The 16,666-nt window shown below is 41.6% G+C and overlaps 1 long non-coding RNA gene across 3 annotated transcripts; it reads left to right on the plus strand.

Moving 5' to 3' along the window:
- Positions 1-1,768: 1,768 nt before the first annotated feature.
- Positions 1,769-9,753, plus strand: LOC138910751 (uncharacterized). Of its 3 annotated transcripts, none has more exons than XR_011415885.1 (3): positions 1,769-2,463; positions 7,579-7,643; positions 8,159-9,753. It is a non-coding gene; the product is annotated as an uncharacterized lncRNA (long non-coding RNA). The 3 variants fall into 3 exon arrangements; XR_011415886.1 differs by lacking the exon at positions 8,159-9,753 and adding an exon at positions 6,443-6,521 and having other exon boundaries at positions 7,579-7,853; XR_011415884.1 differs by lacking the exon at positions 8,159-9,753 and having other exon boundaries at positions 7,579-7,853.
- The last annotated feature ends 6,913 nt before the right edge of the window (positions 9,754-16,666 follow it).

Raw genomic sequence — 16,666 nt, forward strand, 5'->3', positions numbered from 1 at the left:
ATGACGAAAAAGAAAAGAACTAAAGAACACAAGTGATCACTGTTGCACCTTATTTTGCATTAGTCAAGACAGGATTCAACTTGTGGTTTCTCCGTTGTTGATGAAAGAGAATCGCCACCTAATATTTAAAGGTATACTAGGGTACCTATTTAATTACTAAGTTATGTTCACTATAGGTCTGCAAACTGGTGAGATTATGGGTAATGGTTTTGGTTCTTCTAAGGGGAAGGTGCATGTTAGGCATTCCTTAAAATCTACCTGAGGTACCTTCATAGGACTTAGACTAATTTTAAGGGCTCGATTATTTATACTATGCTTAATTATTAAGACATGGTTTACTACATGTTAAAAGGCGTACATATAATATTTAGAAGGGGTGTAGGATTATAAAAGAGTTATTGAAGGTTAAGAGAGTTTTGAAAGTGGTCTAGATTTTAAGGCTTGTAATTATTATGTCAAGAAAGTGATTATCTTTAAAGAAAATAAATGCTTGTACAATTTTTACAGAAAATATACATAAGAACAACGATTCCAAATGTACCTTGATTTTTCTTAGAATTCTGAAGAAGGCGAGTCTTTGAAAATTTGTTTGGGTGATCGTTCGTTACTGCCTTTTATGAAAATCTGATTTCATTCCTTGTTAGTGAAAATCAATGATTATTTTCTAATTTTTCTTTGAAAACGGGTTGTCGTTCTGATTAAAGACCTGAGCTTCAAAACCTTTAAGAAAAGTGCAAGATGAAAAAGTATAATTAATAGGAGGCGGAGATTAATTACTAGTTATTTCTTTTTAAGTCCTATATTAGTTAAGGTTTGCCTATGCTTTCATGTAATACTAAGGCATGAAAATAAAGTACATAATCTAATATATGAGTGTTAAATATATGAGGAACAAAATATGATAAAACAACGAAGGCTGAAAGCGAAAAATAATAAAGGCAGTAAATCATGCTATGGAAATAATGAACAATAACGAAAGAAGTAGGGAGAGAGAACTAGACTTTGATGATTGGGCCTCAACAAGGTAGGCCCAACAATTTGAGAGGTGCGGATATGGCAAGATTGGACTCTTCAAAGTTGCAGCAAAGCTAGTTGGGCCAGAGTTCCTTAGGTGATGACCCAAAAGGTCATCTTTAAATTTAATATTCAATTCAGTGTTCTGAGACCTCAAATAGCACCATTTAGCTTTACTCAACTTGCGTGCGCAGTCCATATAATTTTTCGGGAAGTTTTTATGTGAAAAATTGATAAAAATATGAATTTGTGCATTAAAACTCACTTAAGTTGACTTCGGTCAATATTTTGAGCAAATGGACCAGGATCAGTGTTTTGACAGTTTCGGTAGGTTCGTATCGTAATTTGGGACTTGGGCGTATGCTCAGAATTTAATTTGGAGGTCCCTAACTCGAGTTATCGCTATTTGTTGAAAAATTAGAAGTTTGAAAGCTTAAAGATTTCAAAGTTTGACCATGAATTTGACCTTATCGATATCGGACTCGGATTGGGATTTCGAGAGTTGGAATAGCTCCATTACGCCAATTATGACTTGTGCGCCGAATTTGAAATCAATCCGTATTCATTTGATTCATTTCGGCGCGAATTTTGTAAAGTGAAAAGTTTGAAACTCATAAGTCTGAATCGAGGTGTGAATTGTAATTTCGACGTTATTTGACGTGATTTGAGACCCCGAGTAAGTCTGTATTATGTTATGGGACTTGTTGAAATATTCATACGAGATCATGAGAGGCTCGAGTGGATTTCGGACGAGCCGCAGATCATTTTTGGAAATCTGCTTTGCTGCTGAAGGGGGCTGGAAAATAAGAGGTCCGTAGACAGAAGAAAACGGACAAAAAGAGAGATAGAGAGAGGAAAAGAGATCTGAGAAATGGAGAACGAAACAAATTTGGGGACGAGATAGAGAGGAACAGAAAGGACACAGGTACTTCATTTAAGCACTAACTCGCACTCAGACTTTCGTCAATTAAATCCACTTCCATCGTTACTGTAAATCACCTCTAGACCCCCATTTTCACCGTGTGAGATTTACTATAGAAACACCATTAACATCATCACAGCACATCCTTATATTACCAGTTCCCATCATAAAACGCAGGACCAAAAGTTAAAAATCAGCATTAACTTCACTTCTCATTTTTTGTTACCTTTGAAATCTCATCTTCTTCTACAAAATAAAGACAAATCCCAATTCTACCAAAAGTATCTTTTAAAAACTCTGTTTAGCTTCCTTTGTCAGATTTCTTTGCTGGCTTGAGTGAAGCTTTGGTTCGTCAATTTCGAGTTGGTCCGGTCGAGGTTGCTGTTCGGGTTTCCGATCTTAAGGCTCCAGCCAGTTTTGGTTCGTCAATTTCGAGTTGTCCGGTTGAGGTTGAGGTTTGATTGATTTGGAGAATAATTCGAAAGAAAAAGCCGTGTTCGAGTGATCATTTAAAATTGCGGAACAAGGTAAGTATCGTGGTTAACCTTGATTTGAGAGAATAAAACCTTTAAATTATTTGTTACGTGAATTTCTTGTGTAAAGATGTATAGGCAAGGTGACGAGTGTCTATACGTCGTCAAATTGATTGTTTGCATATTTATTTGAAAATCTTAAATTATTTTCTTTATCATGAGTTAATTATTATATTAATTGTTTCTCTCATATTCTTCGCCACATATTAAGTTTTGAATTTATGCTATAATTGTTACATGCTTATTTGACTTATGTGACTTAATTGCTACCTGTCATTACTTGTTTCCTAAATAATTTATAAATATTGTATGCTTTGTTGCCTAATAATTTCTTATCGAATGTGGTATTTATTGGAGTATTTATATTACATTTAAGGGTTGTTAAATTATATTATTGGAGCGGGTTGCACACCGTAAAGAAATTTAATTGAAGGATTATATTGGGGAATCAGGTTGCACGCCGCAACAGATTATATTTTAAGTTTATATTGTTTTAGCGGGTTGCACGCCGGAACAGAATGAGAAAAGAAATAATTGGTTGTGACTGCTGAAATAATTTCAATTATTGATATGATTTACATGTCTTACTTATTATTATTATTATTGCGTACATGTTAAAGTAAGTGATCTGCCTTAGCCTCGTCATTACTTCGTCGAGGTTAGGCTCGGCACTTATCAGTACATAGGGTCGGTTGTACTGATACTACATTCTGCACTTCTTGTACAAATTTCGAAGTTGGTCTCAGCGACGTACCATAGACGTGCTCGGATTCAACTACCAGTGGAGACTTGAGGTATAGCTGCACGACGTTCGCAGCTCTGAAGTCCCCTTCTACTTTATTTTAGCTGTGTGCTTTCTTTCAGACAACTTTATTTCATTCAGACCCTTATTTGTATTATTCTAGAAGCTCGTGCACTTGTGACTCTAGTTTTGGGATGGTATTTAGATATCGCGATTATTATGGATTATTCACTTTACTTCAGACTTTATTTTCGCATTTGTTTCTTTGTTATTAATTAATTTAAAATTTTGTTAAAATGGCTAATTATATTCTAACGTTGGCTCGCCTAGCAAGTGAAATGTTAGGCGCCATCACGGTTCCGTAGGTAGAAATTTCGGGTCGTGACACCCAAATGTACACATGCCCAAAAAATAAAAGAAGTTCATTAGAAATATTCCCACAATCTCAGCAGATTCCAATACACATGACAGGTATATAGACAAATAAATGAACTAAGAAAATAATCAATATTGTGGGAAGTTATATTAATGTGGTGGTTCTACTTAGCAAATAATTCACATTGAAAACCTTTCGTTGTCATTAAACACTAAACCCCTAAAGAATTAAATGTGTCAATGAATTAAGGGCTAAGGAGGAAGCTCCACCCAAGGTCGATGCTCCCTTTGGATCCCCGACACTTCAATGTTCTCAAGGGACTCAAGGCCTAGGGCAATGCCTGTGCCGGGGTGGACATCTCAACCTAGAGTCGAACTCCACTCCCAAATACCTTTAAACACTAACAACACGTGTTCCTTACGGGTTTAAATGTCAACGAGGCCCTTCTAATGTAAATTGAATTCAATAGCTTTACCTTTCACAAAATATACTTTCCCTCCTAACATAAGAATATATAGTCTATATTGAATTACCAAAACAAACATGTATTAAATGAATTCTAAAGATCTGGTTCTGAAACTCATACAAGTGAACATCAGAAACATCACAAACATGTTACAAGAGTCTAAATTTAGAATAAAGCAACACTCCAAGGAAAGGTAAAACTATACAACAATAACTCAGCATATATAAAGGTTTCAAAGATATCTATGACACGATCAACTTTCTCAATAGGTCCACAAATTTACATACTAACAGGGAATCCCTAAGCATCATACTCCTAATGGTATCAAGTTCAGATAGTATCAGCAAGGATCTTTATGAGGCCTAGGGATTGAGTTTGGTTTTAAAGTTATCGGGAGATCAAGGAATAAGGCAATTCTGGACAAAATATATCAGAAACTAAGTAAGAACATGCAGTATTCAGTCAGATACTTAAATACTTCAAATGCAATAGTGATCTTATATAAACAAAGGAAACTTTACACATTTTTTGTAGGATTAGATTAAGCAAAGTTATAGAAAAGGGAAAGACATTATATCAGGTCAAGTTCAACTCAAACTTAAGTCTGGGTTATCACATGAATACAAAGATGATCATGCTTCCATTTTTACAAGTTATCACTTAGTCAGGGAAGAGTAACTAGGTCTCTTAAAAAGATAAAATGCATGCTAGATTTTCAAAGATGAATGATGACCCTAAAGATAAGATATAAGAGACATTATACCAAGGATGCAGTTGAGGGTGTTGATTAATTAAGAAAACAGTTAAGTTCAGTATAACCAATTATCAATATTTATAACAAAGAGAAACGAAACAGTATCATGATCATATTGTGAGGAAAGATAAGTTGACCTTAACAGATTTGTACAGTATGATTACTGGGAGAAGAAAGGATAAGGTTTAGTTCAAATAAGATTAGGTTAACTTGTAACGATCCGGCCAGTCATTTTGAGTGTATTAGTCCCGATCTCCTATTTACTATTTTCTTCGTATCTGTTTCGGCTTATGTTACTTGCCGGGAGGTCTTATTTTTGATTTTCGAGTGTTTTGGGACACTTAGTCCCTAAAACGAAAGCTTAAGTCTCAGGATTTTGACCGTAGTCGGAAGTGTGTGATGACGACTCCGGAATGGAGTTCCGTCGGTTATGTTAGTTCCGTTGGGTGATTTTGGACTTAGGAGCATGTCTGGACTGTGAATTTGAGGTCTGTAGCTAATTTAGGCTTGAGATGGCGAAAGTCAATTTTTTGGAAAATTTGACCAAGGGGTTGACTTTCTGATATCGGGGTCGGATTTTGATTTCGGAAGTTGAAATAGGTCCGTAGTGTTGAATATGACTTGTGTGCAAAATATTAGGTCAATCGGACATGGTATGGTAGGTTTTGTTATCGTTTGTGGAATTTGGAAGTTTAGAAGTTCTGTAGGCTTGAATCTGGGTGTAATCGGTATTCTAATATTGTTTTGAGTGATTTGAAGGTTCGACTAAGTTTGCATTGGGTCATATGACTAGTTGGTATGTTTGGTTGAGGTCCCGGGGGCCTCGGGTTGATTTCGGATGGTTAACGGACTTGAACTTTTGAATTGATGAAGTAGCTGAAGTGTTGCTGCTACTGGTGTAACTGCACCTGCGGAGTGGGCACCGCAGGTGCGAGCTCGCAGAAGCGGGGATGGGACCGCAGAAGCGGCCAAGGAGGAGTTGAGCAGAAGTCGCAAGTGCGAAGATTTTCCCTCACCTACGATGGTCGCAAAAGCGGACAACTGGGCGCATACGTGAGTTTTAGTCGCAGATGTGATGGGTTTCCGCAGATGCGGTCTTGAAGCCGCAGGAGCGAAATCTGGGATTTTAGGTGGAATCCGCACCTGCGTTGGATTTTCGCAGATGCGGCAGTGGGTCCGCAAATGCGAAAAGTCTGGGAAGAAGGTTTAAAAGGCAAGGGTTCACGATTTTAGTCTTATTTCACCATTTGAGACTCGGACTTAGGCGATTTTGGAGAAGATTTTCGAGGGGATTATTGAGGTAAGTTTCTTGTACTCATTTTTTTATCATAAATCTTGATTCCCCACTGACTTCCCCACCTAATTAGCGAGATTTTGAAGTGAAATTTGGGAGTTTAGGACTTGAGAATGGGAGAGTGGATTTTAGGGAATTGGAGGACCAAATGATGTCGAATTTTGATGAATTTAGTATGGTTAGACTCGTATGTGAATGAGCTTTCGGGTTTTGTGACTTTTGTTTGATTTCTAGACGTGGGCCCGGGGGCCGGGTTTGAGCCTATTTCGGATTTTGGCTTATAATTTTGTGTTTTTCTTTTGGAATTGATTCGTTTAGCTTATATTAATTATATCATACAGCTTGTGGCTAGATTTGGGACGTTTGGAGATTGATGCGAGGGGCAAAGGCATTTTGGAGTAGGAGTTTTGCGCGGTTGAGGTAAGTAACACTTTTAAATCTGGTCCTGTGGGTATGAAGCCTCAGATTATTGGATTATGTGAGTATTTTGGAGGTGACGCACATGCCAGGTGACGGGCGTGTGGGCGTACACCGTAGCAATTGGGACTTAGCCCATTCCATAAAACTGTAAAGTTGAATAACTTGTTACTAGCTATATGCTCTCCCTGTGTTATAGAAATTGATTGCAAATCATGTTAGAAATCATGCTTAGGCTATGTGATGGTACTGTTGGGACCCGCAAAGATCGCGTACTTGATGAATTACTTGTTGATTGTTGTCTTGTACTCAGTCATAGTTTTACTTACGTATCATATCTCAGCCTCTTCTTGATATTTGTTGATACACTACGTTATCTTTGTTTGGGCCAATCTTTGTGATTTCCGAGACCACGAGAGATTAGAGAGGCTGATGACTGAGTGAGGCCGAGGGCCTATTTGTGAGGTATTGATACTATGGCACATGAGTTGTCCGTACAACATGTGAGTTATCCGTGCGGTTCCACGTATTGATACTGTGGCACGTGAGTTGTCCGTGCAACACTTGAGTTATCCGTGCGGTTCCACATATTGATACTATAGCACGTGAGTTATCTGTGCATCACATGAGTTGTCCATGCGAATATAGCGCTTGAGCTGAAAGGAGCCCCTCCGGAGTCTGCACACCCCCAATGAGCACATGTACCTATTGAGTGTGAGTACTGAGGGCTGAGAGCCGAGTGATTGAGTTGTGGTGACGAGTTGAGTGACTGTTGCCCTGAGAGGCTGTACTTGCTTTTTCATTTGTTGATGCACTTAGTTGCTATCTGTCATTGTTGTGAAATTTTTGAAAGATTCTATATTCGGATTTACCTGCACTGTAACTATATAAAACTGATTTGATTTGAACTGCCGGATTTGAAAGCATGTCTATTCTTTGCTGGAATTATTGAAAATGAACTGTATTTGTATAGCTCGTCACTACCTTTTCAGTTCCTTATTTATTTCTGTTACTTGCTGAGTTGGTTGTACTCATACTACACCCTGCACTTCATGTGCAGATCCAGGTGTGTTTGATCATGGAGGTCATTGAGTTCGTGCGCGATCGAGTACCGAAGACTACGAGGTAGCTGCCGGCGTCCGCAGACCTTGTCTCTCCTTCTATGTATTCTTTCTTTTCTATATTGATACTTAGACACTGTTTTTATTAGACTGGATATCTGGATGCTCATGACTTGGTGACACCCCGATGTTTGGGGCTATTTTTCCGTATTTTATTTTGAATTCAACTCCGGCTTTTGTAAAACTTTCTAGTATGAAAAAACTTTGAATTATCCTTTTTATTAAATATTGAAGTATTTTGAAAGTGTTTTGAAAATGTCGGCTTCCTAGTATCACGATAGGCGCCATCACGACGGGTTAGGTTTTGGGTCGTGACAAGTTGGTATAAGAGCCTAGGTTACATAGTTCTCACGAGTCATGAGCAGGTTTAGTAGAGTCTTGCGGATCGGTACGGAGACGTCTGTACTTATCTTCGAGAGGTTATCGAACCCTTAGGAAAAACTTCACATTCTTGAATTCTTGTTGTGCGAATCTGTTGATTCTATTGACTAAATTTCCGTTATTCTAATTCTCTCACAGATGGTGAGGACGCATATTACGAGGCAGGATGGACAACCACCAGTACCACCAGCCAAGGCCGCGAGAGGCCGAGGTCGCGGTAGAGGTTGCAGTAGGGGCAGAGGTGCAGCTCGCACAACAGCTGGGGCAGTACTTGCAGACCCACCAGTTTCCCAGTTCAGGAGCAGGCTCTAGCTGTGGACGAGCCTGTGGGACCAGCTCAGGCACCACCCGTGCCCATTGTGATTCTAGGTCTTCAGGAGGCCTTAGCTTAGATTCTGACCGCGTGTACCAGTCTTGCTCAGACAGTCTCTATTCCGGCCGCAGCAGCCACTTCTCAGATCGGGGGAGGCGCTCAGACTCCCGCCGCCCGCACAACAGAGTAGGTGGTACAGGGATTCCAGACACCGGGGTACCACCAGCCCAGCCGGTTGCCGCTGCTCAGGATTATGTTGTTCCTGCTATGCCTGAGGATGAGCAACGTAGATTGGAGAGGTTTGAGAGGCTCCAGCCTCCATCTTTCAGTGGTGCAGAGGGAGAGGATGCACAGGGTTTCTTGGACAGGTGTCAGAGGATACTCCGTATGGTAGGTATTTTGGAGACCAGTGGGGTCTCGTTCACTATCTTTCAGTTCTCAGGGGCTGCATTTAGTTAGTAAGAGGCTTACGAGAGGCGTAGGCCGGTTGGCGCAGCACCCCTTACCTGGCAGCAGTTCTCCGGTCTATTCCTGGAGAAGTTCGTACCTCAATCCCGTAGAGAGGAGCTGCACAGGCAGTTTGAGCAGCTTCGTCAGGGTGATATGTCCGTGACGCAGTATGAGAGGAGATTTTCAGAGTTGGCCCGTCATGTTATCTGGTTGGTTCCCACAGATAGGGACAGGATCAAGAGGTTCATAGATGGCCTCACGTTTTAGCTGCGATTGCTTATGACTAGAGAGAGTGTGTGTGTCTGGTGCTACTTTCGACGAGGTTGTCGACATTGCTTATCAGATTGAGATGGTTCGCAGCCAGGAGCGGGTTGAGAGGGAGGCCTCGTGGCCAGGGTGGCTTCAGCGGTGTTCCTTCTGGGGGCAGTTCCACCACGGTAGGGGTCGTCCTTTCAGGCATGATCAGGCGGCTCGCCCAGTTCACCATGGTGCATCATCTGGCCACGGGTCACACAGTCATCAGCAGGGCTAGTCGTCATTCAGTTCACTTACGGCGCAGAGCTCTTACCATATCTCGTCAGCTCAGGTTTCCACGAGTAGTTCCTCTGGGCATAAGGAGCAGCAGTTCCATCAGAGGAGGGGTTGTTTCGAGTGTGGGGATTTTGGTCACATTAGGAGAGATTGCCCTAAGTTGTTGAGAGGGGCTCCACAGCAGAGTACGCGGCCGATGGCACCAGCACCAGCAGCTCCACCACCCGTCCAGCCAGCTCGAGGTGGGGCTCAGTCAGCTAGGGGTCGCCCGAGAGGGAAAGGCCGATCAGGGAGTGGCCAGTACCGTTTCTATGCTCTTCCTGCCAGGCCAGATGCCATTGCTTCAGATGTTGTGATTACAAGTATTGTCTTAGTTTGCCACAGAGATGCCTCTGTATTATTTGACTATGGTTCCACTTATTCATATGTGTCTTCGTATTTCTCGCTCATTTTCTGGATATGCCCCATGAGTCCCTAGTTTCATCTATTCATGTATCTACTCCAGTGGGCAATACTATCATTGTAGACCGTGTATATAGGACATGTGTGGTGACTATTTGGAGTCTGGAGACTAGAGTGGACCTCTTATTGCTTAGTATGGTTGACATTGACGTGATTTTGGATATGGATTGGTTGTCTCCATGTCATGTTGTTCTAGATTGTCACGCTAAGACCGTGACGTTGGCGATGCCGGGGTTGCCGAGGGTTGAGTGGAGCGGCTATATAGACTATGTTCCCGGTAGAGTGATTTCATACTTGAAAGCTCAGCAGATGGTTGAGAAAGGTTGTTTATCTTATCTGATCTTTGTGAGGGATGTTAGTGCAGAGGCCCCTGCTATTGATTCTGTTCAGGTAGTGCGAGATTTCCCGGATGTGTTTCCTGCAGACCTGTCGGGCATGCCGCCTGACAGGGATATTGATTTCGATATTGATTTGGTGTCGGGCACTCAGCCCATTTCTATTCCTCCATATAGTATGGCACCGGCGGAGTTGAAGGAATTGAATGAGCAGCTTCAAGAACTCCTTGATAAGGGGTTTATTCGGCCTAGCGTGTCACCTTGGGGTGCACCAGTTCTATTTGTGAAGAAGAATGATGGTACTATGAGAATGTACATTGATTATAGACAGTTGAACAAGGTCACAATCAAGAACAAATATCCATTGCCACGTATTGATGATCTGTTTGACCAGCTTTAGGGAGAGAGGGTGTTCTCTAAGATTGATTTGAGGTCAGGGTATCACTAGTTAAAGATTCGGGATTCAGATATTCTTAAGACAGATTTCAGGACCTGATATGGCCATTATGAGTTCTTTGTGATGTCTTTTGGGCTGACCAACGCCCCAGCATCATTCATACATTTGATGAACAGTGTGTTTCAGCCTTATATTGGCTCGTTCGTTATTGTATTCATTGATTACATCCTGGTGTACTCTCGTACCCAGGAGGAGCATGCTCAGCATCTGAGGATTGTGTTGCAGCAATTTAGGGAGGAGAAGCTTTATGCAAAGTTCTCCAAGTATGAGTTTTGGCTCAGTTCAGTGGCGTTCATGGGGCATGTGGTGTCCAGGGAGGATATTCAGGTAGATCCGAAGAAGATATAGGCGGTGCAGAGTTGGCCCCAGACCGTCCTCAGCCGCGGAGATTCGGAGTTTTCTTGGTTTGGCTGGTTATTACCGTCGTTTTGTGGAGGGCTTTTCATCTATTGCATCGCCCTCAACTAAATTGACCCAAAAGGGTGATCCTTTCAGGTGGTCGGAGGAGTGTGAGGAGATCTTTCAGAAGCTCAAGACTGTTTTGACCACGGCTCCAGTTCTAGTTCTGCCATCAACTTCTGGTTCTTACACAATGTATTGTGATGCCTCGTGGATCGGTATTGGGTGTGTTCTGATGCAGGAGGGTAGAGTGATTGCTTATGCTTCGCGCCAGTTGAAGCCTCATGAGAAGAACTATCATGTCCATGACCTTGAGTTAGCAGCTATTATTCACGCCTTGAAGATTTGGTGGCACTATTTGTACGGGGGTCCATTGTGAGATTTACACTGATCATCGGAGTTTGCAGCATATGTTCAAATAGAAGGATCTTAACCTGCGTCAGTGGAGGTGGTTGGAGCTTCTTAAGAACTATGATATCACCATTTTGTACCATCCCGGGAAGGCCAATGTGGTGGGCGATGCCTTGAGTCGCCGAGCAGAGAGTTTGGAGAACTTAGCATATCTTCCAGCAGCAAAGAGGCCGTTGGCATTGGATGTTCAGGCCTTAGCTAGCCAGTTTGTTAGATTGGATGTTTCTGAGCCGAGTCGAGTATTGGCTTGTGTGGCTCTCGGTCTTCTCTTTATGATTGTATCAGGGAGCGTCAGTGTGATGATCCCCATTTGCTTGTCCTTAAGGACACGGTGATGCTAAGAAGGTCACTATTGGCGATGATAGTGCATTGAGGATGCATGGCAGGCTATGTGTGCCCAATGTAGATGGTTTGCATGAGTTGATTCTCCAGGAGGCTCACAGTTCGCGGTATTCTATTCATCAGGGTGCCACGAAGATGTATCAGGACTTGAGACATCATTACTGGTGGAGGAGAATGAAGAAGGACATAGTGGAGTATGTAGCTCGGTGCCTAAATTGCCAACATGTGAAGTATGAGCATCAGCGACCAGGTGGGTTGCTTCAGAAGTTAGAGATTCTGGAGTGGAAATGGGAGCGGATCACTATAGATTTCGTTGTTGGGCTTCCACGGACTCAGCGAAAGTTTGATGCAGTTTGGGTGATTGTGGAACGGCTATCCAAGTCAGCTCATTTCATTCCTGTGATGACTACCTATTCTTCTGAGCAGCTGGCTCGAGTGTATATCTGCGAGATCGTCAGGTTTCATGGTGTACCGGTATCTATCATCTCTGACCGGGGTACGCAATTCATATCACGGTTCTGGAGGGCCGTGCATCATGAGTTGGGTACTTGAGTGGAGTTGAGCATAACATTTCACCCTCAGACGGACGGACAGTCCGAGCGCACTATTCAGATATTAGAGGATATGCTCTGTGCGTGTGTGATGGAGTTTGGAGGTTAGTGGGATCAGTTCTTGCCTCGAGCGGAGTTTGGTTACAACAACAATTATTAGTCGAGCATCCAGATGGCACCGTATGAGGCTCTGTGTGGTAGGCGGTGTAGGTATCCAGTGGGTTGGTTCGAGCCGGGCGAGGCTAGATTATTGGGTACAAACTTAGTTCAAGATGCTCTGGAGAAGGTTAGGGTGATTCAGGATAGACTACGCACAGCGCAGTCCAGACAGAAGAGTTATGCGGATCGGAAGGTTCACCATGTTGCATTCATGGTTGGAGAGCGGGTCTTGCTCCGGGTGTCACCCATGAAGGGTATTATGAGGTTTGGAAAGAAGGGCAAGCTGAGCCAGAGGTTTATCAGTCCATTTGAGGTATTGCGATGTGTTGGGGAGGTTGCTTATGATCTTGCCTTGCCTCCCAGTCTAGCAAGAGTTCATTCAGTATTCCATGTTTCTATGCTCCAGATTTATCACGGTGATCCGTCTCACGTATTGGATTTCAGCTCAGTCCAATTGGACAAGGATTTATCTTAAGTTGAGGAGCCAATGACGATCTTGGATAGGCAGGTTCAAAAGCTGAGGTCGAAGAATATTACTGTTGTGAAGGTTCAGTAGAGGGTTCAGCCGGTCGAGGAGGCGACTTGGGAGACCTAGCATGATATACGCAGCCGTTATCCTCAATTTTTCACCACTTCATGTATGTCTCTATGCTCGTTCGAGGACGAACGATTATTTTAGAGGAGGAGGATGTAAAGACTCGACCGGTTATTTTGAGTGTATTAGCCTCGATCCCCTATTTACTATTTTTTCCGTATCTGTTTCTGCTTATGTGACTTGCCGGGAGGTCTTGTTTTTGGTTTCGGGGTGTTTTGGGATACTTAGTCCCTAAAATAAAAGTTTAAGTCTTAAGATTTTGACCATAGTCGGAAGTGTGTGAAGACGACTCTAGAATGGAGTTCCATCGATTCTGTTAGCTCCATTGGGTAATTTTGGACTTAAGAGCGTGTCCGGACTGTGAATTTGAGTTCTGTAGCTAATTTAGGCTTAAAATGGTGAAAGTTGAATTTTTGAGAAGTTTGACCGGGGGTTGACTTTTTGATATCGGGGTCAGATTCCGATTCCGGAAGTTGGAATAGGTCTATAGTGTTGAAGCTGGGCAGCTGGGCAAAGGCGCGAGTTTTAACCGCAGATATGATGGGTTTCTGCACCTACGATAGGCGCAGATGCGGTCTTGAAGCCGCAGGAGCGGAATCTGGGATTTTAAGTGGAATCCGCACCTGCGATAGTGGATCCGCAGATGTGAAAAGTCTGGGCAGAGGGTTTAAAAAGCAAGGGTTCGCTATTTTAGTCTTATTTCACCATTTGAGACTTAGACTTAGACGATTTTGGAGAAGATTTTCGAGGGGATTATTGATGTAAGCTTCTTGTACTCATTTTTTATCATAAATCTTGATTCCTCCACTGATTTGCCCACCTAATTAGCGAGATTTTGAAGTGAAATTAGGTGGTTTAGGGCTTGAGAATGGGATTGTGGATTTTGGGAAATTGGAGGACCAAATGATGTCGAATTTTGATGAATTTAGTATGGTTAGACTCGTGAGTGAATGGGCTTTCGGGTTTTGTGACGTTTGTCAGATTTTGAGAAGTGGGCCCGGGGGCCGGTTTTGAGCCTATTTCAGATTTTGGCTTATATTTTGTGTTTTTCTTGTGGAATTGATTTTTTTAGCTTATATTAATTATATCGTACTACTTGTGGCTAGATTCGGGGCGTTCGGAGATTTATTCGAGGGGCAAAGGTATTTCGGAGTAGGAGTTTTGTGCAGTTGAGGTAAGTAACAGTTTTAAATCTGGTCCTGAGGGTATGAAACCCCAGATAATTGGATTATGTGAGTATTTTGGAGGTGACGCACATGCTAGGTAACGGGCGTGTGGGCGTACACCATAGGAATTGGGACTTGGTCCATTCCGTGAAACTGTAAAGTTGAATAACTTGTTGCTAGCTATATGCTCTCCCTGTGTTATTGAAATTGACTGCAAATCATGTTAGAAATCATGCTTAGGCTATGTGACGGTACTATTGGGACCCGCAGAGGTCGCTTACTTGTTGAATTACTTATTGAGTGATGTCTTGTACTCAATCATGGTTTTACTTGCGTATCATATCTCAGCCTCTTCTTGATTCTTGTTGATTCACTACGTTATCATTGTTTAGGCCGATCTTTGTGATTTTCGAGAGCCCGAGAGATTAGAGAGGCTGATGACTGAGTGAGGTCGAGGGCCCATCGGTGAGGTGTTGATACTATGGCACGTGAGTTGTCCGTGCAGTTCCACATATTGATATTAGCACATGAGTTATCTGTGCGGTTCCACATATTGATACTATAGCATATGAGTTGTCCGTGCAGCATGTGAGTTGTCCGTGCGGATATAGCGCTTGGGTAGAAAGGAGCCCCTCCGGAGTCTGCACACCCCTAGTAAGTGCATGTACCTATTGAGTGTGAGTACTGAGGGTTGAGAGCCGAGTGATTGAGCTGTAGTGACGAGTTAAGTGACTGTTGCTCTGAGAGGCTGTACTTGCTTTTTCATTTGTTGATGCACTTAGTTGCTATATGTCATTGTTGTGAAATTTCTGAAAGATTCTATATCCGGATTTACCTGCACTGTAACTGTATAAAATTGATTTGATTTGAACTACCAGATTTGAAAGCATGTCTATTCTTTGCTAGAATTATTGAAAATGAACTGTATTTGTATAGCTCGTCACTACCCTCTCAGTTCCTTTTTAATTTCTGTTACTTGCTGAGTTGGTTGTACTCATGATACACCCTGCACTTTATGTGCATATCCAGGTGTGTTTGATCACGGAGGTCATTGAGTTCGTGCACGATCGAGTACCGGAGACTACGAGGTAGTTGCCGGCATCCGCAGACCTTGTCTCTCCTTCTATGTTTTCTTTCTTTCCTGTATTGATACTTAGACACTGTTTTTATTAGACTGGATATCTGGATGCTCATGACTTGGTGACACCCCGATATTTAGGTTTATCTTTCCGTATTTTATTTTGAATTCAACTCCGGCTTTTGTAAAAATTTCTAGTATGAAAAAGCTTTGAATTATCCTTTTTATGAAATATTGAAGTATTTTGAAAGTGTTTTGGAAAGGTCGGCTTGCCTAGTATCACGATAGGCGCGCTCACGACGGGTTAGGTTTTGGGTCGTAACACAACTAACAACTAAAACAAAATGAAAGACCATAGTAGCATCTCAGAAACAGTATAACAAACATAAGCAGGAAAGATGACATATAAACACTTAGAGTTCTTGCTCAAGGTTTAAAGGGATAGATGATATAAACTTAACACCTTCAGATTCATTTAATCAGAATATAAGTTCGACTTCAAAATCTCGCAAGCTATAGAGATGTAACATGCAAGGATAAAGGTTACTGCATGCCAATAAGAGCTATGAGGTTCATGTGAACATGAACATATAATAACTTAAACATATAGAGTGTTGGAAACTCAGGAAATAAGATCAGCAAGAATCAATTATATAGTTTAATCGATCATCATGTAAAGACTTATATCAAGATAACTAATCACAAGCAGCCATTAAACTAACAAAACACAAGTATTAACATATTAAACACCATAAAATAACTGTAATATATAGAACCTAACTTAGCATGCTTGTAGTATTCAAATAAAACGAACAGAAGAGAAGAATGAGAGAGGTGCTGACCTTTTTGAGAGTAGCAAACCAAACGAGAGCTCTTTTCAGTTGCTTAAGATCCCATAAGACCTCAAGTTTAGACCAACAATAGTAGTCAGCAAAAGAAAGGAAAAATAGTAAGAACCTAAGGCTTGGAATCCTAAACTTCTCAGTGTTTGTGTATGTGTTTTTCTCAGTGTTAGGTAATTGGTTCGTATTTTTTGTTGTATGTAGTTGTTGTTTAGTGAGAGCATTAAAGACTTCTATTTATAATGGCTATTGAAGGCTCTAGGGTTTCAAATGATTCAAAATAAGATAGTGGAATATGACGATTACCAGATGATGGGAGCACGATTGAGTGAAATTGAAAGAGAATAGAGGAAAAATCAGTAAGGATTTTTACCTCAAAGAAAAGAAGGTTGATCGTTAGAAGTGCGAATCGGCGGACAAAGCCCGAACACCCAGATGTCACTGTGTTTAACCTCTGGATATAGAATATTCATCATGAAATCTTTGAAGAAGGTTCAAGAATGCTTTGATTTAACATAACACAAGAGCAATTCGAAGATTTGATGTTTCATGTTT

This window comes from Nicotiana tomentosiformis, chromosome 5 (genome assembly GCF_000390325.3).
Source record: "Nicotiana tomentosiformis chromosome 5, ASM39032v3, whole genome shotgun sequence".
Classification (NCBI taxonomy): domain Eukaryota; kingdom Viridiplantae; phylum Streptophyta; class Magnoliopsida; order Solanales; family Solanaceae; genus Nicotiana; species Nicotiana tomentosiformis.